The following is a 27,444-nucleotide window of genomic DNA, read 5'->3' as shown; positions in this document are numbered from 1 at the left end:
TTATTGCTATTATATGATTTTTTAAATATGAGAGTAGCTGTTAAAGGCACAGTTATTCTTTGGGATTCAAGTTGTCAGGACTATGCTACCTATCAAAAATTAAGAGATTAATCTGATTGTCAAGAAGTCTTTTTTTTTTTTAAGTTATAAAATGGTTGAGTTCTGGTGCAGAAATCATTAATTTCTGCAAAATGTTTTCCATGCATGTATTATTGTCTTAAAGTTGGGATTATAACTGAAGTCCCTCTGAATGTGGGATATAGTGGGATAAGGGATAATTGGATTATTTTGGTATCTACCATATTCCTCCATGTAGTAGCAGAGTCTGCAACGCTTGGCAAGTTATTATCATGTCTACATTTCGGTTGGTTTTCTGAGTACTCTTTGCAACTATAAGATATAGGAAGCCACACCAACAGAGAGAAGTCTCTCCTTTAGATGTTATTGTGGACATTTGTTATTAGGTGTTATCGTGGACATTTGTTATGTAGGGCATTTCAGATTACCTATCTGGTGGCTCAGACGGTAAAGCGTCTGTCTACGATGCGGGAGACCTGTGTTCTATCCCTGGGTTGGGAAGATCCGCTGGAGAAGGAAATGGCGATCCACTCCAGTACTATTGCCTGGAAAATCCCATGGACAGAGGAGCCTGGTAGGCTACAGTCCATGGGGTTGCAAAGAGTCGGACACGACTGAGTGACTTCACTTTCACTTATGAGCATTCTTCTAATGTTAGGAAAACGTCCTGTCTTATGAGTTCCCCTTGCCCAGGTTGAAGTAGAAAACTAACTTTGCCAGGTTCCTTTGCTGTAAGGGCACTGGTGCATATGGCCTGGATTCCAACAATCGGATGCTCTTGCACATGACTTTGATGAGCAGCAAGCAATGGAGAAGGAGGCTTGTAGAACTTGTCATCTGGCAAGTATGGCAACAGTAGTATTGGGTTCTACAGGGGCATCGCTGCCATTTCTGGCATCTACTGAGCATCACCAGCATGAGTTGGACATCTGTGCAAGTCAAGGTGGAGGCACCAACCAGTGGTACCAGGGGTGTCTGAGCTGCAGGGGCCACTGCAGAGTAACTGGACATCGTTCCTGTCTGCTCAGCATCCAGACTTGGTTCTCAAACCCTCTTGACACTTCTGTGAGCTACCTGTGCTCACATGCATGAGTGCTGAGTTGTTTCAGTTGTGTTCGACTCTTTGCAACCCTATGGACTGTAGCCTGTCAGGCTCCTCTGTCCATGGGCTTCTCCAGGCAAGAATACTGGAGTGGGTTGCCATGCCTTCTTCCAGGAGATCATCCCAATCCAAGGACTGAACCCATGTCTCATTATGTCTCCTGTATTGCAGGCGTGTTCTTTACCACTAGCAGCACCTGCGAAGCCTGAGAGATTCATACAGCCTTTAATTAATTTTTTTCCACTTAAACCTTCCAAGGTGGACCCTGGAAGGGGCTTTTTTTAAGGGTCCTTTAAAAAGGGTGACCTTTTTTAAGTTGTTTGTCACTTAAAAAATCCTGATAGAAACAAGGAATGATAGAACATACTCTTTTTTTCTTGGGGTTTGCCAGGTGGTACTAGTCTTAAAGAACCTGTCTGCTAATGCAGGAGATGTAAGAGACATGGGTTCAATCCCGAGTTAGGAAGATCCCCTGGAGGAGGGCATGGCAACCCACTCCTATATTCTTGCCTGGGAAATCCCATGGACAGAGAAGCCTGGTGGGCTACAGTTCATGGGGTTGCAAAAAGTCGGACATGGCTGAACGACAACACTTTCATTTTTTTCCTAGACGTAAATTTTGGGAAAAGTTGTAAAAACTTTATTGTTTTGTAAGTCCAGGGAAAGTTTTATATGAAACCAAGAAAGGAAAACAGAAAGACTACAATATCATGATATAATACAATATAATATTATAATCTGGAACTGATAAAGATCTAACAAGTGAGACAGAGCAACCAAAACTGAGTTAACAAGAGGTCATTTTAATATTTATAATTATAAGTAAAGTGCTTTTTATAAATAAGAAGGAAATAGAGGACCTAATGTTGCCAATTCCAGAATCTTTGTGGATTCTGCAAATCTATTCAGTTTCTTCCTGGCTTCCTCCACGACTGGTTTAGGATTGAGCTTTCTTTAGATTCTTTCCCATTTATCTAGCTTTCAAAATTATGCTGCAATTGTCCCTTTTTTTCTTTGTCCTTGTGGTTTTGTGTCCTTTAAAAATGTTCTTTTCTGATGTTTCAGTGTAGATTTGGGAGGAGTTGAACAAATAGAAATTTACCGGAAGAAAAGAAAATAAGGGGGAAATAACCCTAATGTTCAGAACTAAGAATTTTAATGTTCGCACTAGGAAACACTCTAACTTGATATCAAAGAGTAATTTAGCAAAGTACCAGTCTTTTAGCAGAGCAAAATAGAAGACTTGCTTTTGTTTGACCAGTACCCCGTTTTTCTTCTAGTTACAGAATCCCTCTTTATTATAGGAAAGGCTTGGTATGGGATTATTTATGAGAACATAAGAAATAACTGTTGAAGAAAGTGAGGCAAAGGATTACCCAAGGCCATGAGGCAGTACCATGGGCCAGCACAGTGTCATGAATTTAAAATGAATTCAGTCCTTCTAGTTATGTGGTTTCTGTCCAATCATGCTCAGCTGATTAGGTGTGGGTGTGAAGCAGGTAGAATAATTTAGCGTGGGATACTGTTTAGCCAGTTGAAGTGCAGGGCAAATATAGTGAAGGATGCGAGAGAGGGATTCTAAAGACAGACAATGGACTCTTAGTGTGATAAGGGAGAAAAGCAGGACACGAGGTAGGTGAGGGAGAATGAAAAGCTGGAAAGCCCACTGGTGTCAGTGCACAGGTAGTATACAAAGTGAATGGGAGAAAGTGGTCGTCAGAGAATGGAATCACTGACATTGAGATGAAAAAAAGGCTTTTTGGTAAAAAAAAGATATTGTTCATCCATTTTCAATAATACTCTTTCTTTAAATAATATATATATATAATTTATAATAAAATTCACATATCTTAAGTATGTGGGTTGATGACTTGACCAATATATACACCTATGTAATTGCCAAGTGGCTCAGTGGTAAGGAATCCACCTGCCAATGCAGGAGATGCAGGAGACATGGGTTCTACCCCTGGGTTGGGAAGATCCCCTGGAGGAGGAAATGGCAACCTCCTCCAGTATTCTTGCCTGGAGAATCCCATGGACAGAAGATGGGCCATAGTCCACGGGGCTGCAAATAGTTGGACATGACAGAGTGACTGAACACACAATGCTTACATAATTACAATCAAAATTAAGATATAGAAGATTGCCATCTTTCCGAGTTAAGATTTATAATTAATTTACTGGAACCGCTCTTTCCTGTATACTTAAATACTCAGCTGTACTGAGTCAATCAGCAAATTTTTAAGAAAGCAATCAAGATTCCAAAATGTCTCATAACAAAATTAGAAATTACATAAAGATAATTGAAGTAAAAGACAAAGAACACATTGTTCTCTTGGCTCATTTCATTTCTCCCCAACAATGAATTTTCATGAGTTGCTTGGACAATTAAGGTAAATTGGTATTTTAAAGTCTGTGATTATTTGTGGCAGGGGTACAATATTTGTAGGCTTTTGTTTGTATATTTATACTGATTATCTATGAGCAACTGTGAGTAAAACACCTTCTGTTTTAGAACAGCTCATTTAGAATAGTACTTGCCAAACATCACTTAGATGTAACATTATATGTAAAACACAAGGGCTTTAATGACTTGCTTTAAAATATTTAATTGAGAAGAAGAAATAAAAAATGGAGGGAATATGATCTTAGAGCACCATATAAATATCTTCTATGACTTTGGGGGGAAGAATCTGTTAGAATAAGTTTTCTGAACACCTCAAGGTTATGTCTTCAAGAGCTGCCTTTTTTCTTTTAACAAGTGATACAATACTCTTTTTAAACTTAAAACTTGGGGAGAGAGACCAGATCGGGGAGGGGATTAAGAGGTACAAATTACTATGTATAAAATTTAAAAAGCTAGAGGGAGGTACTGCACAGCACAAAGAATATAGCCAATATTTTATAATAACTTTAAATGGAGTATAATCTATGAAAGTATTGAATCACTATGTAGTACCCTTGATATACTTAGTTGCTTAGTCAAGTCTGGCTCTTTGCAACCCCATGAACTGTAACCCACCAGCCACCTCTGTCTGTAGGGATTCTCCAGGCAAGAATACTGGAGTGGGTTGCCATGCCCTCTTCCAGACGATCTTCCCAAGCCAAGGATCATACTCAGGTCTCCTGCATTGCAGGCGGATTCTTTATCGTCTGAGCCACCGGGCAGCCCAGTACACTTGAAACTAATATAATATTATAAATCAATTATTCTTCAATCAAAAATGTAATATTAGATTTCCTGCCATCTTAGTAGAACATATAGAATATAATCTACATGTCCTACAAGTGATAATCATGCACATCAGTTCACCCAGGGATGTTGTCCTTGAAATTTGTTAAAATTCATGGAGACCAAGGTGATCAAAGGAGGGAGCAACATAGTAACTTAGGGCCCTACTCTCAATGGCGAATCTTCCTTTTTCCTCCTGTCCTCCGCCCTCCCACAGCCATTTGCTTCTAACCTATCCATTTCAACTCAGGAAGATTGAGGGTTGATTCAGGGAACCTGATAGACTTGGTGACCCCATCACTAGCTTCACTTTACGTTCTTTGACATTTTGGTTTTGAAGAGGGGCTCAAGGGAGACCCTAAATGCTTTCATGCAGGAGTCAAGTGATAATAATCACAGGTTTTCTCAATTTTGTTCCTATAGGTCTCCCAGTTAATTAAACATAGCAAAAGCCTAGCTGCTGGAGACAGGGTACATTACTGGATTAGATCTGTGTACTTTAAACTTTCGCAGTTACGAGATGAATAAATTCTGGGAACCTTGGAAGGAAAGTTATGACCAACCTAGATAGTATATTAAAAAGCAGAGACATTACTTTGCCAACAAAGGTTCGTCTAGTCAAGGCTATGGTTTTTCCTGTGGTCACATATGGATGTGAGAGTTGGACTGTGAAGAAGGCTGAGAGCCGAAGAATTGATGCTTTTGAACTGTGGTGTTGGAGAAGACTCTTGAGAGTCCCTTGGACTGCAAGGAGATCCAACCAGTCCATTCTGAAGGACATCAGCCCTGGGATTTCTTTGGAAGGAATGATGCTGAAGCTGAAACTCCAGTATTTTGGCCACCTCATGCGAAGAGTTGACTCATTGGAAAAGACTCTAATGCTGGGAGGGATTGGGGGCAGGAGGAGAAGGGGACGACAGAGGATGAGATGGCTGGGTGGCATCACTGACTCTATGGACGTGAGTCTCAGTGAACTCTGGGAGTTGGTGATGGACAGGGAGGCCTGGCGTGCGGCAATTCATGGGGTTGCAAAGAGTCGGACACGACTGAGCGACTGATCTGATCTGATCTGAATGTACAGTATGGTGACATGGTGACTATAGTTAATAATGTGTGTGTGCTCAGTTGCTCAGTTGTGTCCGACTCTTTGCACCCCCATGGATTGTAGCCGGCCAGGCTCTTCGGTCCGTGAAATTTTTCAGGGAAGAATACTGGAGTGGGTTGCCATTTCCTTCTCCAGGGGATCTTCCCAACTCAGGGATCAAACCTGCATCTCTTGTGTCTCCTGCATTGGCAGGTAGATTCTTTCCCATCATGCCAACTGGGAAGCCCCTAATAGTTAATAACACTGTATTATAAACTTGAAATTTGATGAACCTGTAGATCTTACATGGTCTCACCACACAGACACACATAAATGGTAACTGTGTGAGGTGATGGATGTGTTAAATAACTTGATTCTGGTAATTAACTCACAGTGTGTACAAATATTAAATCATCATGTTGCACGCCTTATATACTTGTTTCTCAACTATACCTCATAAAGATGTGGGGGCATGTTCTGTGTACTTAAAAGTGTAGGAAAAACCTAGTTGGCCAACTCAAAATTTGGCATTTTATTTTTTTTCTTTTTGTCTCTTGTATTTGAAGCCGATCCTGAGATTTAAGGACTCAATAAAAGTACAGTTGGTCCTCTGTATCCATGGATTCAGATAGAAAATATGTGAAAAAAATTTCAGATACTTCCCAAGAGCAAAACTTGAATCTGCTGCAGGTCACCAATGACATACATACCATTCATACTGTATTGTGTGTCAGCCACTCAGTCGTGTCTGACTCTTTCTGACCCCGTGGACTGTAGCCCACCAGGTTCCTCTGTCCATGGGAATTTCCAGGCAAGGATACTGGAGTGGGTTGCCATTTCCTTCTCCAGGGATCTTCCCCACCTAGGGATTGAACCTGGGTCTCCTGCATTGCAGGCAGATGCTTTACCATCTGAGCTACTAGGGAAGCCCCAAAAGTTTGTTTAGTTTAGTTTTTGTATGAAAGTTGCTCAGTTGTGTCCGACTCTTTGTGACCCCCATGGAATTCTCTAGGCCAGAATACTGGAGTGGGTAGCCATTTTCTTTTTTTTTTTTTTTTCATTTTTTTTTCTTTTTTTTATTCTTCCAATTTTATTTTATTTTTAAACTTTACATAATTGTATTAGTTTTGCCAAATATCAAAATGAATCCGCCACAGGTATACATGTGTTCCCCATCCCGAACCCTCCCCCCTCCCCCCTCCCCCCTCCCCCCTCCCCCCTCCCCATACCATCTTCTTCTCCAGGGGATCTTCCCGACCCAGGGATCGAACCCAGGTCTCCCGCATTGCAGGCAGATTCTTTACCAGCTGAGCCACAAGGGAAGCCCCCACATTGTTTTAGATACTATAAGTGGTCTAAAGATGAATTAAAGTACTCAGGAGGGTGTGCATAGGTTATATGCAAATACTATGCCATTTTATATAAGGACTTGACCATCTGTGGACTTTGGAATCTGCAAGGGTCCTAAAACCAATCCCCTCATATCGAAGGAGGACTTACTGCGGTTTAATTGGCAGGTGAAGGCAGGGCCACATGGGCTTGAGAGAAGGAGCTGAAGGTGATCAAAAGAGTGTGTGTTTATTGAGTTGGTTACCCTCCCCATCCCTGCCCTGGGCAGCTGAATTTCAGTCCACAGCTGACCCCATGCCAGCAAAGTCCCCACAATCTCGAGCATTACTGATGAAGTTGATGAAATGCTAGCATCTCTGTACTTTCTACTTGCTCACGTGGGGCACTGTGTGCATAAGTGGCGGGAGAAGGCCCTTAGGGACAGAAATGGGGTCCTGGTAAGGTGGAAGTAAGTCATGTTAAAAGAGAAACTGAGCCCTGTTAAAATTAAAGAGTTTGAGCGAAAAATTGATATGGCAATGACAATGCAAGTGGTTTTCTAACCACTCCAGCTGGAGCTGGAGGAGAGACCTTTATGGAGAAAGGCAGAAGTTAACTAAGGACATTATTGATTGGCTATGGCTTAAAGCATTTTCAGCTGTTTGTGATCTGCTGTCTGTAGGTTTCCACTTCGTAACCTTGAGATGGTTACAGGCTTAGATTTTGGTTTGCCTATGCCGGCTGCCATGGCATTAAAGCCTTAGTCTAATGGCCTCCTTGCTTAATCAATTTAATAGGTTGTATGCACTGAAGTGACGCTGGCAGGGGGATGTGGGTGGGCCACCAGCAGTGTCCACTGCAGCTGGAGACCATCACACGGGGATGCTATGATCTGTAGACTTGCATTTGAGAACAAATTGTCAACCTAAATAAAGAGGTAAACCAAGGCAAGTTTAAATGGCCAAAGAGTTTACTCTGGAATAAAAGAGGAATTGTAATTTAGGAAATGCAAATTGTAGCTAGCTTTAAGCATGTCTGTTGAGGATTTGGGGCAGACTGTATTTATGGAAAAGGTATATAAAGAGCAGGTCATCCAGCCAAAGTCCAAGCAGTAAGTCCATTGGCTTAAGTATGAGGAGAGACTCTTGGCGCATGTTTATTGGTCAGAAAATAAGTTTCCATTCTTCTGTAAATCAGGCTTCTAGGGGAAATCATTATTCCTGTTATTAAGTTTCATTTTCCTGAGGGTCCATGCGTGAGATTTTCCGTTTCACATACTCTGGTTCCAGTTTGGATTGAAATCCTTTCACAAAATTAAGAGACAATTATGACTTTAACTATACTAACATCTGGAAACATTAGTCTACAATGTTTCTGGAGGAAAAAAACCTAATTGCTATTCCCATTCCACCTGTGTGTGTGCATGCTAAGTCGTTTCAGTTGTGTCCCACTCTTTGCAAACACATGGACTATAGCCTACCAGGTTCCTCTGTCCGTAGGATTCTCCAGGCAAGAATACTGGAGTAGGTTTCCATGCCCTCCTCCAGAGGATTTTCCTAACCAGGGACCGAACCCTCATCTCTTACATTTCCTGCATTGGCAGGTGGGTTCTTTACCACTAGTGCCACCTGGGAAACCCTTACATTCTACTTACCTATGGTTTATTTCTCACATAAGTTATCCAGTGAATTGTCTAACTCAACCTTGTCTCCATTTTTGTAACAGTTTACTGCCAGTTTGAATTTCTTCTCTTTTAAATAGTCAGATAGGATAGGATAAGCAAGAGGAAATTTATTTTCTAGTGTGAGTTTACTCCAGTTCTTCAAATCAGACAACTTTTAAAATTATAGAGTAATAATTCTGAAAAATATTTTAAGTCAAACACTCAGTTCAGTTCAGTTCAGTTGCTTAATCGTGTCCGACTCCTGGAAACCCCATGGAGAGCAGGATGCCAGGCTTCCCTGTCCATCACCAACTCCCCAGAGCTTGCTCTAACTCATGTCCATTGAGTCGGTGATGCCATCCAACCATCTCATCCTCTGTCATCCCCTTCTCCTCCCGCCTTTAATCTTTCCCAGCATCAGGGTCTTTTCCAATGAGTCAGTTCTTCACATTAGATTTACAAAAACTTCATTATTGTCTTTATAAGATGATGTTCAACTGTGGGAACAGTGAGTACAGATAAGCAGGAATTCTGTCTCATGTTGAGGTGGGAAGCTTTTTGTCGGCGCATCTTTTTATAACAGATGCTTTCAATGGCTCTTGCATTACAACACCCCTGAGAGGAAAGGATAGTTAATATTTATGCTAACTAACTGGATGGCTCAGCAGGTAAAGAATCCACCTGCAATGCAGGAGACACAGAAGATGCGGGCTTGATCCCTGGGACAGAAAAATCCCGTGGAAAATGAAATGGCAACCCACACCAGTATTCTTGCCTGAAAAACCCCAGGTTCAGAGAAGCCTGGCTGGCTACAGTCCAATGAGTTGCAAGAGTCAGATAAGACTGAGCGACTAAGCACTCAGGAAAGAAAATTACTCCTGGATGTCACTGACTGTTTTGAGTCGAAGTCCAGCAAGAATCCTCCTGCCCATTGTCACTCACTCCAGTAAGATAAGATCGAGTCTGGTTCAGAAGCAAAGAAAAGTTCTAGTATTGGCGAGGCAGGAGCTTGGTTGCTGAGCACAGCCTCTCCACACAAGCCCTCCGCAGGGCTGCTCGGCGGCGCTCTTGTGGTGGCGGGAGCGGAGAGGGCCGTGGCCTTTGCCCTTGCTGCGCAGGCGCTTTGCTCTCTGCACTTCCGACGGAGGTGCCGGGCGCAGCCATGTTGTATTGAGGTGCGGGCAGCAACTCTTCAGCACACTGTTCGTGGACTTGGGGTGTTGGTGTGGCAGTTCTGCACCGGAAACTCTTAAGGCCTCTGCATATGGCTCCCTAGAGGTATGTGGAACTAGTCTAAGCACAAAAGAAGAGGTTAAACTTTATCATCTAGATTCCATCTTGTTTTTCCAGGGAAACTCAGTGGGCTCAGTGGTGACAGATATTCAGATATTTTTGTCTCCTAGCCTCCAATTCGAAATTAGTTTGCGAATGTATATATACATGTGTGTGATATATATATATATATATATATAATTTTATTGTTTTATTTTGTACATGCAACTTTACTTCCATGGGTTGGGGAATTAGGGTCTGAGGTGAACTTCAAGCTTGAAAAGCACTTGTTGATCTGCTATATTTACTCTGTACAGTAAATCAAGTGGGTCTTGCTATTCCCTTGGGAATTTGTCTGAAAATCATGAGGTATCAGATAATGTCTGGCCTTAGAAACCTCAGAAGTTCATTTGGGGTTGGTGAGTCTTAGAGCAAATCCCTGGTCTCTCCTGATCACCAGCCCCTACCCCTCCCACTGAGCAATGATCTCAGTTATAGAGGCCCTACCTTAAAAACAACCCTTAGTTGTACAACAAAAATAAATGATTTAGAGTGCCAGGGGGTCCTAGTGTGAAAATGCAAGGGTTAAGTGTATTCTCTTGTGTCACATACTCTTGGGAGTAGTTAGGGTTGTACAGCACAAGAACGGTAACAAAATAATTGGGACAAATCATCCATTCTCAAACTTTTTGTTTTTAGGACCCCTTACCCTCTTAAAAATCATAGAACAGTCTTATGGACTCTATGGGAGAGGGAGAGGGTGGGAAGATTTGGGAGAATGGCATTGAAACATGTAAAATATCATGTATGAAACGAGATGCCAGTCCAGGTTCGATGCACGATACTGGATGCTTGGGGCTAGTGCACTGGGACGACCCAGAGGGATGGTATGGGGAGGGAGGAGGGAGGAGGGTTCAGGATGGGGAACACATGTATACCTGTGGTGGATTCATTTTGATATTTGGCAAAACTAATACAATTTGTAAAGTTTAAAAATAAAATAAAATTAAAAAAAAAAAAAAACTAAAACTAAAAAAAAAAAAATTATCGAACAAACCAAAGAGCTTTTGCTTATGTGTGTTATATCTATTTATATTTACCATTTGAGAAGTAAAATAAGAAAAAAATCTAAGTATTGGGAAGCTGACAAGCTCATGGTAGAGAATATGAGTTTCCAATATTCTAATTTATTTTCAGAGATTGTTGTTGTTGTTCAGTTGCTCAGTCATGTCCGATTCTTTGCAAACCCATGGACTGCAGCATGCCAGGTTTTCCTGTCCTTCACCATCTCCCTTAGTTTTCTCAAACTCATGTCCATTGAGTCAGTGATGCCATTGAACCATCACATCTTCTGTCGTCCACTTCTCCTCCTGCCTTCAATCTTTCCCAGCATCAGGGTCTTCTCCAATGAGTCAGTTCTTTGCATCATGTGGCCAGAATATTGGAGTTTCAGCTTCAACATCAGTCCTTCCAATAAATATTCAGAACTGATTTCCTTTAGGTTTGACTGGCTTGATCTCCTTGCACTCCAAGGGACTCTCAAGTGTCATCTCCAACAGCACATTTTGAAGGCATCAGTTCTTCATCATTTAGCCTTTTTTATTGTCCAGCTCTCACATCCATACATGACAGCTGGAAAACCATAGCTTTGACTATATGGACCTTTGTCAGCAAAGTGATGTCTCTACTTTTTAATATGCTGTCTAGGTTTATCATAGTTTTTCTTCCAGCGAGCAAGCATTTTTTAATTTCATGGCTCCAGTCACTATCTGCAGTGATTTTGGATCTGCAGTGATTTTGGAGCCCAAGAAAATAAAATCTGTCACTGTTTCCATTGTTTCCCCATCTATTTGCCGTGAAGTGATGGGACCACATGCTATGATCTTCGTTTTTTGAATATTGAGTTTTAAGCCAGTTTTTTCACTCTCTGTTTCACCTTTATCAAGAGGCTCTTTAATTCCTCTTCAGTTTCTGCCATAAGGGTAGTGTCATCTGCATATCTGAGGTTGTTGATATCTCTCTCCAGAATCTGGATTCCAGCTTGTTGCTTCATTCAGCCCAGCATTTTGCATGATGTACTTTGCATATAAGTTAAATAAGCAGGGTGACAATATATAGCCTTGACGTACTCCTTTTTCTATTTGGAACCAGTCTTTTGTTCCATGTCCGGTTCTAACTTTTGCTTCCTGACCTGCATATAGGTTTCTCAAGAGGCAGGTCAGGTGGTCTGGTTTTCCCATCTCTTTCAGAATTTTCCACAGTTTATTGCGATCCACACAGTCAAAGGCTTTGCACGTAAGCAAATTTGCTGGCTCTTCCTGTTGAAGAACTTTCTGTGTTTCAATTAGAAATAATGTGTTTCAATTAGAAATAATACAATATTGTATTATATTATATTGTATTAATACAATACAATATTGTAAAGTAAAAAAAAATAATACAAAAAATTTAAAAAAAGAAATAATGAAAAGGAAAGTAGGTGTAAAACCTGAGGAACTTACCCTTTCCAATATTTTGAAATGCAAATACACACACACACACACATATATACAACACACACATGCATTTTGTATTTGAGTGTGTGTATATGTCTGTGTATACATAATAAACTTCTAGTACAAAGAGCAGAAATTGAGGCAATAAAAAATACAAATGTAAAGAACAGGTTTTTGACATGTATCTCTGCTCTTGATACAACATAGTTGGGGAGAACAGAGATAAATGATTGATTTTTCCAGAGTGTGTTTAAAACAACAGGAAGTTTTGATTTCCTCTGGAAGAGAAACCTGCTCTATGTTTGACCTGTTCTTTGAAGAATGTCGAAGCCTGGGCAACTAGCTCTTGGGTAACTGTGATCGGCAGTGCAGGCTTCTTTCTTAAGATCACAGGTTGCCCTTTATTTCTTAAGCTGCAGTTTTGTGCTGCTGTTTTTCCCTCCCCATCTGCTTCATTCTGAGTCATGGGGAGCACACTTCATTGTGATGGGGTGCACTGCAGAGAGAGCTGCCTTGCTTGTTCTGCACCATTAAATGCTTGCTTGAGTCTTCCTATAAGAAATAGTTTGGAGGGTCACGACACGGGGAAAAATGGGAGTATGAGGATTCTGCCTCAAAAGGCAGGATTAGTAGAAATGAGATTAACTAAGAGAGTTTTTCGTTGTTTTCCTAGGAAAAAAAATAATGAACTAATGTTTGTGAAATCTCTGTGTGTCAAAATTCTCAAACAACCAAATAGCTTTTAACAGTGGCATTCTCTCCTGATGGAAGATTCCGTTCGAGCATACCAGGTTCCTAGGCAGGCATGTAGGCTGGGGGGAGGGATCACCTTAGTGGCAGAACAGCATTACCAAATGTCACATCTCCTTGGTCAATAGTCTTCCCCATATACATATTCATCTAATCCCTCAGTGGGGAGTTGAAGGATGTCATCCAGTCTCACCGAAAAGACATGATTTTCCAGGATGTGGGAGCCTTCTGTTCATTAAGCTGAAGCTGAGTGTACCTTGATGAGTTTAATCTGAACATAATGACCCTGAACTCAGTGGGAGTCACTTCCCAGGATATAGGACAAGGGCAGTATACCTTGAGGATATTGAAAGCTGGAATAGGATGGAAGTGTGGTACATTTCTCTTCTTTCCTCCTTCTTTCTGTGCTTAATACAGTTATTTCAAATGTAAGTATGATACATTTAGAAGATGGAGACAATGAATCAAAAATCACTCTTTGACCTCTCTTTTGCCTCAAAGCATTGAAATCTAATTTATTTGCTATAACAGTAATAATTCCCTTCACAAGACTCAGGAACAATAGCACGTAGTAAAATGACAGAAAATGCAATTTATTGCATTAATGGTGAGCAATTGGAACAAAACATATTGATTTAGAAATCATTCTGTGAGTAATTATGTGTGTGCTTTGTGTTAAGGGAAAAATACATAAAATGGAAGGATGTGAGGGAATAAAACATGTTTTTGTTGGCATGATATGATCCTTTTGCTTGAGAATCTTTTTATAGTTATAAGTTATAAAAAAGCATATTTGAAAAAAAGCGTATTTGCCCCCGAAACTGTGTAGCTTGCAGTAAAATCCATTTTGAGCACTTCAGAATTCAGCTCACATAGCCGTCTTGTAGGCTGTAAGGAGGTTCAAGCTGTTCTAAAACAGTCATCACGATCCATTACACTTTGTTCCCTGCAGCTTTTGTTCCCAGTTGCGTGTGACACTGTTGATTATGAAAGAAAATTTAAAATATATGCTGACTTTACATTTGGAAGGATTATAGTTTCACTTGTTCAAAGCATTCTTGACTATATTATACCTTCTAGAATATAGTATGAAAACCCAGGGCAAAGGTAACATTTCAAAAAAGAATATGGCAAATTAATATTCCTTCTTTGTTAACAGAATTATCTTAAGAGAAAAATACTTTGTGAGAGTGTGAGTTTGTTTAAATGTGGGAAACAGAGCCAATAATTTAAGCCCGAAAGGTGTACTGCAAATACCTATATTACTGAAGCAAAAGCATTTTGCCTCGATACACAATAAAGAAAATTTATCTTTAATTGGAGATTGTATTGATTTTTAATTAATAATAAAATGCATCATATCTAGTATATTAAAGTATGTTTAGAATATAAGTTTTCTCTTTTTGGATGTTGAATATTATAGAGAAAGACCTACTTTGAGATGTAACATATTTGAAGGGAAAACACATATTTTTATATTAGTTTATTCCTTCAAGCTCTAGGCAAAACTGAATGTTTTCTCCCAGGAACAGACTCCTGCTCCTTTTGATCATTATTACTTAATATATTCTGGTTATTGGATCTTCTTTGAGACCTTTTATACTTTCCTTCTCTATGTAATCAGTCACCATGTCCTACCAAGTCGTCGTCTTTTTATTTTTTTTAAAGTATAGTTGGTTTACAGTGTTGTGTTAGTTTCAGGTATACAGCAAAGTGATTCATATATTTATATGTACATGAATATATTTTTATATGCTCTTTTCAGATTCTTTTCCATTATAGTTTATTACAAGATATTGAATATAGTTCTAAGTTTTCTCTTTTTTTAAAAATTTTTTTCTAAGTTTTCTCTTTTAAAAAGAAAAACGTTCAAAGAATCACAGATTTTTATGTCTTAGAAGGAAGTTTCTGTAGTCCAGTTTTTTCAAGACTTACTTAAAGTAACAGAACCTTTTCTCTGAATGATACCTAGAAGCCCCCAATTTACTGTTACCGCTGTTACTACTGCTGAGTCTGATTTGGTTGAAGTAAGGGTAGACAGGAAGGTCATAGACCTCTATCTGTTTGGTCCATTTTTCTTGGCTTGCTGTCACCTTCAAAGATACTTTATTAAACAAAGGTCCAGAGATTAAGTGTCTTGTCCAAGATCGTTAAGACAGCTAGTGCAGAGCTGAGACTAGAAGTTGCTACAATTTAGAGCCCTTTGGATCCATCACCCTTAACTATTGCTATCACCACCAGCTGCTGCTAAGTCACTTCAGTCGTGTCCGACTCTGTACGACCCCATAGACGGCAGCCCACCAGGCTCCCCCGTCCCTGGGATTCTCCAGGCAAGAACACTGGGGTGGATTGCCATTTCCTTCTTCAGTGAATAAAAGTGAAAAGTGAAAGTGAAGTCGCTAAGTCGTACCCGACTCTTAGCGACCCATGGACTGCAGTCTACCAGCCTCCTCCATCCATGGGATTTTCCAGGCAAGAGTACTGGAGTGGGGTGCCATTGCCACCAGAGACCTGGCTTATTGCAATACATTCTTAGCTGTCTTTGATTTCTCCCCTTGTACAGCCTCATCTACGGAACAGAAGGTATTTTGTGTTCCTTGGTATAGCAAGCTCCTATGGCTCTCCACTGCCCATACAAGCAAGCCCCAGTCTTTATGGGTTCACTTCAGGCTTCTCATAAGCCACTTACATTGTTTCCCAATCAAAAGCCACAATGCCAGCCTGTTTGCTTTCTTCACTGATCATTGAACTATCTCCAAGTCTTTTTTTTTTTTAAATATATTCCCTTCTGCCTGGAATGCTGACTTTCCATTGAACGTTCAAGGCACAGATCAAGATCCCTGAAGCTTGTCCTAACTATACAGGTTCATAGTTACTCCTTTTGTTTTTTTGGAGGATAGCGTGTATTCTGTACATTATTTTGGCTTTTAAAATTCAAATTGATAAGGATATGTATTGTCCAGTCAGTAAAAATGTAAGTTCTGCTAGGACATGGACCATAGCTTATTCTGTATGCAATACTGGTGCAGTGCTGGGTGAGAACCAACTATATTTTATGAGTGAATTAAATTGAACTGAGGTGATGAAAAATTCTCCCTGCTCTTGATCACCACACAGGAATCTACTGCAGCCTTTTTCATGTAGCAGATGATAAATATTTCATCCATTTCATCCTTTGTCCTTTCCCACTTTAAAAAATTGAATCTAAAAAGATTTTCTATTTGATCATACTCTGTAACTATGCCATCAACCTAATCATTAAGCATTCCTAATTGAATATAACATGTCAGTAATAATGTAAATATTTTATTGCAAATGCCAATTTTAAAAGTTCTCAGTAAATGTCTTTATACTTACATAGCACAATAAATATGATACCTGTTCAAAAATTAAGATTCACATCAAAAGCCGTATTTCCTCCTAGAGCAGAGGCTGTCCACACCTCTCTCATGTCCAGATGACAGACTCAGGCAGGACTCCAGGACTTGTTTACCTATACACCTACAATTAAAATTCAGAAGTCAGAGTTCTATGAAATGAAAAATAGTCAGATGCTTATTGATTATTGGTTTGACAATGACAAATAGTTTTGATAATTAGGTTATGTGATGAGTATTCTTGATATACTTTGTTAATACCTTTCTTAAAAATATGCAAGCTGAAGACTTAAGTCAGTTTATTGAAAGTTTAACAAAAGCAATATATATTAACAATACTGACAATATTGAATATAATTAACAATGTCTTAGTTTTCCCAGCTTGTTCTTAGGCTATAGGAAATGATGCTAAATGAAAGCTTAAGAGATATAGTTAATAGTTACTTGATCAGTCTTAGAAAAAACTTTTTGGTGTCTCTAATGATAGGTAACAAATCTCTTCACAATTCAGGATGATTTCTGTTTCTTTGCTTTCAACAAAACTGAGGAATGTCTAATTGAGTTGTTAACTCGTGGATCACAAAAGTAATATTTGAAGATGTGCCATTGTGTGGTTTTGGAATATAAAGTAAAAGATGTTCAGAGATGAATGACATTTCCATAACAAATTTTTCTCCAATTCCATTTATTTATACATGTGAACAAAGATTCTCAGAGCTCACAAAAAACACTTTATAATTGTTACTGAACCCAGTCTCATTGTAGCAATAAGTAATATTCACCCACTAAAACGTGTATTGAGATAAAAAAAATCCTCATCTACTCCATTAATGAAAGAATTTCTAAATTCTTTTATGTTTAAAATCTATATTATATTGCTTTTGTTAAACTCTATATTAGTAATAATGATAATTATGATTCAATCTAGGAGGAAAAATTCTGGAAAGATGAAACCACATCAGGAAAAGATTTTCAAGAATGAAAATATTTTACATAAAGATACTCTGTAGGAAAGCTGGAATGGAAACACAAGTTCAAGGAGAATAAAGAATGATACAACATTTCTACAATATCAACAAGTGTTGATGATCAGATTGTTCATATAAATATATATATTTCAATGCATGGTATTTGGGTATTAATACAGCAGCTTTGGTATTTATATGTTTTTGATATATTAATTATTCAATTATTTTAAAATGTCAACTTTACAACATACCAAAAATCAAATCCTTTGCAACCATGTAAATTTTTTTTGTCCAGAAAATCTGTTTTATTACAGTCTTGACTGAAACTCTCAATTGAAGTTTATATTCACTTTAAGTGAACATGGTGAAATGTTTGATAATTTAAGATCCTGTAGAAATTCTGCATCATTATTCTAAATGATTAAATTATAAAGTTCATTACATACATTGTGTGGAGATATAGAAGATGAAGAAGTCTATATTTGATGTGTGATGGTGGTGGTTTAGTTGCTGTCATGCCTGACTCTTGTGACCTCCTCATGGACGTAGCCTGCCAGACTCCTCTGTCCATGGGATTTCCCAGGCAAGAATACTGGAGTGGGTTGCCATTTCATTCTCCAGTATTTGAAGTATTCTGACCTCAATTTCTTGCTAAAATAATATAAAAAAAAATCTATACCTGACTACCCTATTACAGCAACCATGCAAACTTAAAATGAAATAACTTAGGTGTGAATTAACACCTGGTGATGGTACGTAGTTTTTCATAATTATTTTGAAGGGAAATATAAGTAAATCTTGGAAACTCCTCTGGCTAAGAAGCACTGACTGTCATAGCATTTGCCTGTCTCCAGCCTTATCAGGTGCTTTCCTCTTGTTTACTTTCTTCTTCCAAAGCTCACTGATTCTTTTTTAGTTCTCTGGATGCTTCAAGTTGCTTCCTGCCTAAGGATTTTTCCTCCTTCCTTATCTACTTAATGGCACCACTCTGCCCCCAATACTAACTCAACTACCCTTAGCCAGATGATGTCCACTCATCCTTCTGAACCAAACTTCAGTGTAAGGTCTTACAGAAGCCTTCTCTAAGTCATTTCTCAAAAGTAGGTTCCCTAGACTTCTCTTTAATAGCTTAACACCTTAATCTTTTGCTGAGTATCTCTTACGCCAGTTAGAACTTTAAAATTTGAATATATATATATTTATTTATTTATTGTGAGTCCTTTAGGGCAAGTACCAGTTCCATCTTGCTCACTGCTGTATTGCCAAGAGAGTCCAGCACAGAGATGGTGTTAAAGACAGTGAAAAGAAATTATTTATGGCTTTTGTTAAAGATGATAAGGCAGATTTTATTTAGTTTTGTTGTGACAAATATAGGGACCACATTGATAGACTTTTTCAGTGGGAACAGAGATTGGGCTCAGCTCTGAATAGAGCATGGGCAAGTGGGAATTTAGGATGGGGATCAGTGGATGAAAAATCCCTAAGGAAAATGCCAAGAGCAAGGTGGAATTCTGGCTACACCTGTATAACAGGGGTCTTATGGAAGATAGGCCAGGGTGATCAGATACCACCTGGTGGTTGGCAGACGATGAGGAGCATCATCAAATATTGGGTGGGTGGGGTGTTCTTGTTTCAGTGACTTAGCAGAGTTCTTCTTAAAACTGAATTTTACAAGGAGTACACAGATGAGCCTTCGAGAAGTGTTTAGAAGCCTGACTAAAGTTTGGTCAAGCAAAGACTCTGTGTCAGTGGGTGCATAGAAGTGACTCAGTGTTTATTGAAGTGAATATTTGTTGAATAACAACAGCTTATTCTTAATATCTGCATGTGTCACAGATACTGGTAGAGTATTATTACTCATTTAAGGAAGAAGAAATTCTATATTCATGAAAGATCTCAAGAAAACTTCACAAATAGTCCCATGGATCCAATAAAGATTACATACATAAAGAGACTTGCAAGGTGTTAAAATAATTACTCAGATGTTGGCTAGTCCATGTAAATTCTCTGCAACACTTTGAATTCTCTGAGATGCAGTCACCAGAATGGGTTCAGATTTGCAGGAGATTTTTTTGAGGAAAATGTATATTAAATATAAAGGGGAGAAAGCTGGAGTAGGTGGGGAATTCTTCAGACTGTGAGGCAATTAAGACACTTTTGAAGGACAGCGAAAAGGAAGGAGAATTTGACAGAAAAGTCTCTGACTTCATTATGTGTCTAAGAATGTGCCAAGCAAATCAATGAAGAGTTCTCCAGCCTGCCACCCATTAGAGGAGTTTCATATCCTGCAAGATGGACCTACACTAGGACCACTGCCATGTGGAACCAAGACTGGGGAGGGCCCAGGGGAAGGAAAGCGAGACCTTGGTGCAAACATGGTGGTGGATCCCAAGGGATGCAGCTGAGGCTGTTGATCCATTGTGCTCATGCCAGCAGGAGAGCTGAGTGGTGCATTCACATGGCATTCACACCCAGAAATCTAGAAGTGTATCATCTGTCCAACATACTGTAGTTTATCTATACACAGTGCTGGGGGCAGGGCCCATATTTTTTTATTTTTATTGACTAGTTTGTAATTAATGACATATATGTTCCTCCATGAATTTGACTGAGTTCATTCAATAATGCTACCAAACTTCTTGGCCTAACTTGTGTTTGCCATCAGGTTACTGAATATTCCAGACAATATGGATCTCACTTCTTCATGAGCATTTACTGCTTGGAACTGACAGGTTGGTCTTCGGTTATTCCAATGTTGGATTAAAGAACAATTAAAAAAATGAGGAATAGAGATAAGACTTTAGTGAACCATCCTCACTGTTGTTAAAGTTCTCAGGCACAGCCACTTCCAAAATATTGCAACATGTAAGAATTCAAAGGAACAGAAATTCAGAAATATTTAATCATAAAAGCACCTCCAGTTCCAGTGGCTAATCACTATTACTTGGCAGTGAGTTCTACTTTGGAGAAATGTAAAGACCTAGGGATAATAAGCACTTGTAAAGGCTGGAGAAGATCAATTCCTGTTTTCTCCTTGGAGTTTCATCTGTCCTCAGCAGTTACAATTAAATCATCAATTCCATTCTCCCCTAGAGGAGTTTTGTTAATGGCACTGTTGCTATCCTTGTCAAGACACCCTTGGAGGAACAGTTTCAAGCGTGGTCACCATGGTGATGCCACATGGGTAAATATTCACTCTCACTCTGAGGTGACCCAGACTTCACAGACCTTGATTTTAGGCCAGGCTTGTACTCTCTTTATATGTAATTATGAATCAATCACATAGAGCACTAATAATCATAATACAGAGGTCTGATATTGAAATAGCATTGAGGGGTAAAAAGCTTTCAAATTTCCTCTCTCTCATTATCTGACCTTCCCTCCCCAGGGCAACTTGGTTTTGAGTGGCTATATACTTTCATGGTGGTTTTTCTGGGTCGCTTTATTTTTTTTCTTCTCTTCTGATTCTTTACATTAGATACTTGTAGAGTATTAGGATTAGGAAATACAAGGAATATACATTTTTCATGTATAGTGACCACCTGTTTTCATCATCAAAGTAATATAAGGACTGCTGGTCAAGATAGGATCAGAAACCTCTCTAATCTCTGTTTCATGAATTGCCATGGTGATAGGAAGGGAGTAGAATTGGGAAAGGACCAGAACTTATAAAATCCATGTGAAATTTATTTCTGACTTGGACATTGGCTGATTCCTATTGTAACTGTGAAGAATACCATCTTCTAAAAAAGTCCCTTTGCATCCTCTCAGGACTTTAGAGATTGTGGCTGATGGGGAATATGTTCTTGCATTTGTAATGCTGTTTTAGTTTTACTCATACATTTGCCACGAAGAAGGAAAACTGTAATATCCTGTGGTTGTTTGAGGGTGTTAATGGTGTCAAGCAAGAATTGCAATGGAGAATCTCAACTGGAGGACCCCTTTCCAACTACTCTTTCAGCAAGAATGCTGATACCTGAAGAAAGAATGTGCCCTCCAGTGAGAAAGAGACACACAGAGAAACAGGAACACACACACACACACAGAAAGAGAGACAGAGATGGACAGATAGACACACACATACATGCAGTGAGCTCTAACCATCATGGCCACAGCAGTACTGCAGAGCTGACTAGAAGGAAGAGAGACTTTCATGCTTTCATGCTAATCAATGGTGTGGATTTAATCCTCACCATGAAGTCCATGGAACAAGAATGAGGGCTGTCTGTGATCAGACACAAGGGGCTCTGGGGAAAGGAGACAGCACAACACTGAAGAGAAAGAGGGGAGAAGGGACAGGAACAACTGGGCTCATAGTAGAGGATCTAGACAGCTGCATCCCAGATACTATTTCCTGATCACTCTGGTTAAGGTAGTTTCCTGTGTTCTACAGAATACCAGTTCTGTTTAGATAGGACACACCAAAAAGAGGATTCCATGATCAAATAAATTAGGAGATACTTCCTATCATACCCTCCCAGGTGGAGGTGTATAATAGACTGTAGAGTTGTGTGAAGTAAAAAAGCATTCTAACTTCATTTAAACCCAGTGTTTCTCAAACTTTTTGAATATAAAACCTTATTTAGATATTGACTGTTTATATCTAATGGAAAGTGTGTCCTGTTGAATACATTATGGAAATGCCACGGTAGTGGTTATCACCATATAATGTAGAGCCGTGAGAACTGGATATCAGAATCCAGAATTCTGATAAATGTACTCAACTCTAGTGCATCAGGGTCATCTGGAAATTTGTAAAAAATGCCCATTTCAGATCTCATCCTTAATCTAAGAAATCTGAATCCAGATGATCAGGTCTTATGATCTGTACTTTGAAAATGTTTCCCTGGTAATTCTTATGAGCCAGTCCAGAAGCATTCTATGGATCAGCCTTTAGACACCATGGGCTCAGGGTGTTCCAGTTAAGCTTTTGCTGGCTCTGTGAAGATCAACTCAGATAATCCGTGTAGGTAGTGTTATATATGCTGCTGCTGTTCAGTTACTGAACTGAATATAGTCTACCTGTACTTCAGAGCCCAAATTCTGGTGCCCAAGGCAAGCAAAACCCAGTAATTTTTCTTCTTCCAGATTTCTACTTTAACAAAGTTAGTTTTTCTGAATGTGTTACCTTTTATTTTTAAATAAAAACAATGCTATTTAAGGAATTTAATGAAAGGTAGATGACAGGATAGCATACAGAATAATTTTATGAATCTGCAATTCAAGTATAGAAGGATTTAATCTAGGGAAATAAACAGACTAAACTGCCCTTTTAGTATTTTGGTAGAAATGACACTGATTGTACATGGAGTGACAGTTGAGTGGAGAGAAACCTGGCCACCTTTCTTGCAGAATCTACTCCAACAGTCTGCTCCTGAGGCTCTTCCGTAGACGTCTGCACCATCCTTAGGGCTTAGCTTGACTGTTTACTTGAAGGTGATGAAGCGTGAATGGTGATGGTTCTGATAAGGTTGTGGTTGTTGTTCAGTCACTGAGTCATGTCCAACTCTTTGCCACCCCATGGACTGCAGCATGCCTGGCTTCCCTGTCCTTCGCTGTCTCCTGGGGTTTGCTCAGACTCATGTCCATTGAATCGGTGATGCCATCCAACTGTCTCATCCTGTCATCCCCTTTTCCTCCTGCCTTCAATCTTTCCCAGCATCAGAGTCTTTTCCAATGAGTTGGCTCTTTGCATCAGGTGGCCAAAGTACTGCAGCTTCAGCTTCAGCATCAGTCCTTCCAATGAATAGTCAGGGTTGATTTCCTTTAGAATTGATTGATTTGATCTCCTTGCCATCCAAGGGACTCTCAAGAGTCTTCTCCAACACCACAATTCCAAAGCATCAATTCTTTGGTGCTGACCATAGATTCTTTAAACTTAGCTAAGAAATTATGATTCCATGGTCAGAAACAACTGTGTCTAGTAATGATTTGATGTTGCCAATGTCTGTTCAGAGTCTTGATGGTTACAGTAAAGTAGGTAGGATTGGAACTTTAAGAAAAACTCCAAAAGTCTAGATTGTTCCTGTGAAATAGATTTATTTTTTCATCAAGATTTCTTGGTTTAGCTCAATGGAGAGGAACACACATTTGCTGGTCTATTCAGAGAAACCTTCCAGGTGATGTTTTCCTGGTTCCCTTCTACATATAATGATCAATTCCAAGGCAGTATACCTAAATTAGAAGACCCCAAAGACTGTTAGGTGAGAAGTTTGCCTTTGAAGCAGAAATTGTCCAGCAGAAAAGGAATGTGATACTTTGAGGCAGTGCTTCTGAAATGTGAATGAACATATGAATCACCTGGGATCTTGTTGAAATGCAGATTCTGGTTGAGCATAGCAGGGGTAGGGCCTGAGATTCTGCATTTCTTGCATGCTCCTGGGTAATGCTGATGTGTCATGAGCCACACTGATGTTCTAAGCTATTTGGAAAGCTATCCTCTGGGAGCATATCTGGAAGCACAAGAGAACAGTGTATTTATTATACTTCACCCAGAAGCATTCTGAACAAACTGTGTGGAAGTGCAGCTGGACGGTTACACAGAATTAAAAAGTGTTTGCTCTCTATTTTTCACCTTTGCAATACTTGTGGCTGCCAGTTGAACAAGGCTAGTGCAGCGTGAGTGGCTGCCAGCGGACAGTGATGAAAACAAGATTTACTGAAAAAGGTTTCTTATAAATAATTTGGAAATACTTTTGGAATCCATTTCTTGGCAATGGAAATAGAACATTGCAGATCCTTTTATCATCAAGTGATTGATTTATATGTGTGAAGTCCTCGGTGCTTCTGGAATTACTTAATGATGCTATGCCACTGCCTATAAATCTGAGAGGATATTGTACAGAACATGAAAATCCCAAAGGAAGGAAGCCACATGAGATCATGCTCTCTTTGCACAGTCATCTAATACAAGGTTTTGCTGGAGAACTGGGTGACATAATCTGTTTCACATGAAATGGCCCCTTGGGGATAGATTAGAGCCAAAACAGGAATCCACAAAAGAAGTCCATTATGTTTGGACAAGCATCTGACCAACCTTTTTTGTGTTTTTCTGGGCATATGATCTCCTCTTTTTTTGTGACTCACTTGTCAAGTACATTTTGCCCACACACAGGACATATAATAGTCTGAAAGTCAATTATGTTCGTCCCAGCTGTAAACTGACTGCAGAGATGACTAAAAACACCATGGAATTGAACCTAGAATAGTAATTTTGCTGTTTTTGTTCAATGCTGTATTAGGAGAAAAAAAGATTTTGAGGGCTATTGGATTGGTAAAACTTGGTATGAATTGGTGATAATATAGTGATAATTTATCATGTGTGGAGACAGGGTGGATGCAAGAATTATTTGTATTGTTATTTTACTGAGTTGGTTTTGTTATTGACTGTACAAAGGAAATTAGTCCCGTGTCATACATATTCACATTTTTTCCATAGTTTGCCTTTTTCTTTGGATTTTGTTTAGTGCCTTTATCCACACATACATTTTGAAATTTGTGTTGCCTTCATACTACCAAGTTCCCCCACTGAAGTGAAGTGAAGTGAAAGTCACTCAGTTGTCCAACTCTTTGTGACCCCATGGGCTATATAGTCCATGGAATTCTCCAGACCAGAATACTGGAGTGGGTAGCCATTTCTTTCTCCAGGGGATCTCCCCAACCCAGTAATCGAACCCAGGTCTCCCACATTGCAGGCAGATTCTTTACCAGCTGAGCCACAAGGGAAGCCCGAAGTGTACAACTCAATAACATTTAATGAATTCAGAGTTATGCAGTCATCTGCTGTGGTCTGATTTCAGAATATTTCCATTACCCCCAAAACAGTCCTTGTGCCATTTGCAATTATTATAATTTTTGATCTCTTTGACATTTATTTTGGTGGAAGGAGTGGGTTAGGAATCCAGCTATTTTTTCCAAATGGCTAGCCTGTTGCTCCAATATTTCTGCCTCACAGATTTGAAATACCACCTTTTATCATTAGCTAAATTTTTATTTATACTTGTGTTTAGCTCAGTATTCTAATCTGTTCCATTAGTTGATGTTTATTAGTCTTGGATGGTCATATATTTATAAGCGAAAGTAACTCAGTCATGTCCAACTCTTTGTGACTCCCAAGGACTGTAGCCCACCAGGCTCTTCTGGCCAGGGGATTTCCTAGACAAGAATACTGGAGTGGGCTGCCATTTCCTTCTTCAGGGGATCTTCCCGACCCTGGGATCTAACCCAAGTCTCCTGCCTCAGAGGCAGATTCTTTACAGTCTGGGCCAAGTTAATGGAAAATTATGATGTTTTAATGGAGAAGGAAATGGCAACCCACTCCAGTATTCTTGCCTGGAGAATCCCATGGACAGAGGAGCCTGGCGGGCTACAGTCCACTGGGTCACAAGAGTTGGACATGACTGAGCAACTAAACCACCGCCACCACATGATGTTTTAATTGTGGAGGTGCTAGATTTCAGTTAGTCCCTTCTTTTTCAGATTTCCCCCAATACCTCATATGTCTAGTTTTAGATCATTTGGTCAAATGCTTCCTCCATGCCTTCATAGCTGCAGGTCATGCTGCTTTTAAGCTTCATTTTTGATGCCTCTGGTTGTAAGATGACTGCCTCTACTACAGTATATATATGTGTGTGTGTGCATGCTCAGTCATGTCTGACTCTTTTGACCCCATGGACTGTAGCCTTCCCGACTCCTCTGTCCATGGAATTTTCCAGGAAGAATACTGGAGTGGATTGCCATTTCCTTCTCCAGGGGATCTTCCCAACCCAGGGATAGAACCCCTGTCTCTCATGTCTCCTGCATTGGCAGGTGGGATCTTTACCACTGTGCCACCTGGGAAGCCCTCTACTACAGTATCATCTCTGAATTCCAGGTAAGGGAAGGGCAAAAGATGTTAGCTGATTGGTCTTCTTCTACAGAGCATTCTGGGAGCCTTGCCCAGTGGCCTGTGCTTTCATTTAGTTGACCCAAAGTCTATCTTATAGATACTTCTGGTTTCAAGAAAGCTGGGAGATGTAGTTTATCAGCTGCACAGTTGCCAGCCCATTAAAAATCAGAATACTGTTCATAAGGAAGGAGATTAGATATCAGTAGATAACCAACAGTGTATGCCACTGTCCTGTTCTTGCACAGTTTTGCAATGATGGGACCAGAAATGTCTTGTTTTCTTTTTGTTCAGTGTAACATCATTGTGCATTCACACTCTTCAATTCATATCACCATTTTGGTGGAGACCAATTTGTATGCAAATACGTGTGAGCTGAATCGTATGACTGCTCCCAGTAAGAATGACGGTATCTGTTGTCTTTTGTGTGTACAGTCATTGGGGAACCCTAAACTTTTCTTTGGTTTTCACATTTTACCTGGTGATATTTGTGGCATACGTCTGTCATTTTATTTAACGCACAGGAGTTAGAGATTGTCAATTGGATAGAAATGGGGCAAAGGAAATGGGGATGATAAGGGAAGTTTCTCAAGTATGCACAACAGCATTTAGCTGTTAAATAGCAATGGTTAGTACTTCGCTGCCCAATTATTGCCTATAAGATATGGTTGAAAAATAAAATGAGCATATAAATGATGTTCAATAGAGATGTTAATAATCTCTTTAGTGAGCATTATTGTTGTCAGCATGAACTGCAGTGGTGTGCACTAATACTCAGGAAAGTGCTCTGTTAGTTTCCTCCACAACCATCCCCTGGGAACATATGATTTCTCACTACCAGAATTTCTGTTTTGAAAGGCACTCTGAGAGCCATTATAGAATTTTCATGTAGTAATAATGCTATTTTATATATTTTAAAAAGACATTTTCCAAGTATGGCTCTCATGGGTGGATCTAGGTTTTGCAGGACCTGAAACTTAGTTAAAAAAACAGGCCTTCTTTAAGAAGAGAATATAAAATGGATGTAAATGTGAAAACTTACTTATAATGAGAGAAGATAATAAAGACAATTGATAAATTTAAAAAGGTGGCAAATACACAGGTATCACAAAAATCCAGAAAAGTATATAACATTATGTTTAACATAACCTCTCTAGTACTTTTTACCCCTACATTTTTTTTTTTCATCTACACAGTATTTGACCAGTAT

General features: G+C 39.5%; 1 protein-coding gene across 2 annotated transcripts in view; it reads left to right on the top strand.

Annotated features, from left to right (window-relative positions):
- The first annotated feature begins 9,598 nt into the window (after positions 1-9,598).
- The window catches only part of SV2C (synaptic vesicle glycoprotein 2C), a 444,657-nt gene continuing 426,811 nt past the window's right edge, over positions 9,599-27,444 (top strand). Inside the window, exon 1 of one of the 2 annotated variants that reach the window (XM_086323187.1) lies at positions 9,599-9,766. The gene's annotated coding sequence lies outside the window, so the exon portion shown is untranslated. The remainder of the gene's footprint in view (positions 9,767-27,444) is intronic. The other variant, XM_086323190.1, reaches the window with a different exon arrangement.

This window comes from Bos grunniens, chromosome 10 (genome assembly GCF_055505025.1).
Source record: "Bos grunniens cultivar Pamir isolate PY7600 chromosome 10, Bosgru_T2T1.0, whole genome shotgun sequence".
Classification (NCBI taxonomy): Eukaryota; Metazoa; Chordata; class Mammalia; order Artiodactyla; family Bovidae; genus Bos; species Bos grunniens.
This window is presented reverse-complemented; position numbering and strand designations above follow the sequence as displayed.